The sequence below is a fragment of the Arachis ipaensis genome, chromosome B2 (assembly GCF_059453495.1).
Source record: "Arachis ipaensis isolate K30076 ecotype BB chromosome B2, ASM5945349v1, whole genome shotgun sequence".
NCBI classification, from domain to species: domain Eukaryota; kingdom Viridiplantae; phylum Streptophyta; class Magnoliopsida; order Fabales; family Fabaceae; genus Arachis; species Arachis ipaensis.
Window position 1 is genome coordinate 97693101 of NC_142437.1, and position 3348 is coordinate 97696448.

Below are 3348 nucleotides of genomic sequence, written 5' to 3' on the forward strand. Positions count from 1 at the left end.
GGTCGTGGCTAGTGGCAGCATGTTCGACAGTGACGGAGCACCGTGGTGGCAGAACGTTCCTCTTGCGACGACGGCTGGGCAGTGACGGAGCTCCCACACAGCCCCATGTTCTCTCTGCTACATGTGTTGCCTCTCCCTCAGCTCAAACCGGCGGCGGATTCGACCTCACCAACGACAACCAGGGCTCGCGCCGAGGACGACGACGACGAGGCTCGAGGCGACGGCGGTGACTTCGCACATCACGGCAGCGTGACGGTGGCGCGACGTCGACAACAGAACACAGCTCCTCTCCCTTTCCGCATTCTGTTCAGCGGTGCTCTCATTCCCTCTTCCCTTCGGCGGCGCTGACTACCAAATAGCGGCTGCGTGGCGATGGCGGCGGCAAGGCAACGACGCCTCCTCCTCTTCCTCTGCTCTCTTGGATCCCTCTCTCTATTTCTCCTTCCCCCTTTTTCTCCTTCCTTCACCCTCTCCTTCGTCTCTGTTGCCCCTTCACTTCTCTTCCCTCTCCTTTTTTTCTTTGGTTTACTGAAGCTGTGAGTGTTGTGTTGTGTTGTGTTTTTGGGAAAAGGGATATGGCGGCTAGGGTTAGGAAAATTAGAATTAGGGTTATATTTTGGGGATTTAGAATTTAGGTAGAGTATTAATTAAAAATCAAATTTAATCCAATAATAATATCTATAAAAATATTATTTAATTGTTAACTTATAATTTATTTTTAAATAAATACTCAAATTCAATAATTAGCGATAATAAAAGTCAAATTTTTTTTATAATCATGAAATAAAGTTAAAAACCTAATTATTCAAATTAAAGCATATAAAATTTTTATTATTATTCAATTACTAAAGTTTTAAATCATAAATAAGAAATTGCTTAATTTACATATAAAATTTCTTAAAATATAATCTTAATTAAATATAATAAATCATAAACAAATTTATTTAATTTTGTAAAAATTCAAAGTTTTACATTCTTGACTACATTTCTACCAAAAAATTTAGCCTTACCCTTGAAATCCTCAAGTTGACTATCAACAATTGTAACGAGTGCAGGATCTCCCACAAGTATATCCAACAATCATAAAATCCTTTCTTAACATCATACTTAATCTTAAAATTAAGAATATAACGAATTTGTGGATCCAAATAATAGCCTACAGCATGCAAAGGCCTAAAAAGTTGCTTGTATCTTGCATCAATAATATTCCACAGAGGTTTCTAACTAAAGAAAAACATAAAAATAGTGAATTATAAAACTGAGAGGAAAATTGTTTACTTATTACTAGTTTTATTACCTTACTTCAACACTTTGAAAAGCATCTTTAATCTTTTCTTTAGCATGACCAATTTCAGAATACATATATCCCATAGCTGTCTTTTTCTCTGAATCCACTATACAGAGCATATGAAGAAGAGAATAAGCACATCTCAAGCAATGGATAATATTTTTTCAAAATGTTTTATCCAAAACAATATTTTCAATGTTTTTTCCATCCCTTGTCTTTGAGCACTTGCTTTTCTTCCATTCATCCGAGATGAACATTCTAATTATTGGATTCTTCTTCTCATTAAGACTACCAAAAGTAAGGTAGGACGAAGCAAATCGTGTCATACCTAGTCTCACCAAATCTCTTCCTTTGGTGTGTTGTTGTAAAAGGGAAATTAGAGAAGTCCTAGAATATATGTAAGTAGTTAGCCTTCTTCCTTTGGCAATGGTGTCTTTGTGAAGATCTAGCTTGTTCTCAAAATCTTCAAGCATCAAATCAATGCAATGAGCGGCACAAGGAGTCCAATAAAAATTCTTTCTCTTTTCCATCAGCATTTGTCCTACCTTTTTGTAGTTAGCTGCATTATCAGTTACAACTTGAACCACATTCTCTTCTCCCACTTCCTCTACAACTTTATCAATTATCTTGAATATCTTTTCAGCTATTTTTCATATATCAAAAGCATTAATGGATTTCAAGAAAACAGTTTCCTTAGGACTTTTCACAAGAAAGTTGAGAATAGTTCTCCTTCTTTTATCCGTCTAACCATCTGTCATAATAGTGCATCCAGTTTTCTTCCATTCAGTTTTATGTTCTTCTAATGTTAGTTTAGTTGACTCTACCTTCTTCTTCAATAGTTTTTCTGTTAACTCATCATAAGAGGGTGGCTTGAATCCTAATCCATGGCGGCCAACCTTCTCAAACATGCTATGATATTCTTCAGACCTTGCAACATTAAAGGGAATAGTATTATTGTAGATGAACAAAGCAATTTCATCCCACGCCTCTTTCCTTAAGCCCTTCTTAAAAATTGAGTTGATTGTTGTTTGAGTGCTCACACCCCTTTTTTTTAAAGAGACTTGTTGGTGTCTCAATTTCTTTTTCCCTTCTCTTCTCACCAACTAAAGCATCCCCTTCTTCTTCTACTCCTTCATCTTTACTTTGTATATTTTCCTCAAATTCTCTTGTCTTCTTAACTAAATTTTTTTTTGCAAACTAATAAAAATATTAAACATATCCTTTTTAACCTCATCAGAAACACCCATACAAGGTTCAACATCTTTTTTTGTTCCTGCCAAATGATGTTTCAACCTATACACTCCTCCTGTCACCACCTTATCACAATACTTGCATTTTATTTTTTTGGCATCTCCATTAAGCGAAATTCCATGCTTCTAAACTTTGTCACTCCTATTTCTTGCAGTATTTTTAGCGATCTTCTTGGATGCACAACCATGAACAGTTTCAACTCTAGTATTATTTCCACCATTATTCGCATTTGAAGCCATATTAAACCTAAACAAATAGAAGTACATAATTAATTTCTAAACTATGGAATCTAAAATGAGAACACAGTAGCAATAAATTCACATTAATTTTAAAAGAAAATTGTGCAGTCCATTATCAAATTCACTACACTAAGATAAATAAACCAATAAGCAAATATATAATTAACTATGTAAGTATTTAGGTTGTAGGTAGCAATTAAAAGATTTAACTAGTAAAGCTTTAAAAGCCAAAAAATTAAACGAAAAACAAAGTTCCTAAATACCAATCCAATTATGTTTTGTTGACATTTTTTACTTTTCTTATACCTGAGCACAGTACTATGTATGTATTATATTGGAATCTTTGGATACAAAAATAAGAATGAGAGAGATTTTGGTAAGATGTAGCACTACTTAGATTCATTAATCACTGTCATGTCTTTCTTGATCCTTAAACTATTAACAAAATAGAGGCATAACAAAAATAGAGAGCAAGTTGAAGTTGATACATGCCAAAAGAAAATTTTCCTAAACTTTCTTAGTAACAATAATCTGAATCACTATCAAGGACAACATCATGTACATCATCAA

General features: G+C 34.5%; 1 pseudogene; it reads right to left on the minus strand.

The window, feature by feature from the left end:
• Nucleotides 1-1293: 1293 nt before the first annotated feature.
• On the minus strand, nucleotides 1294-2535 carry LOC148574951 (uncharacterized; annotated as a pseudogene).
• Nucleotides 2536-3348: the final 813 nt, after the last annotated feature.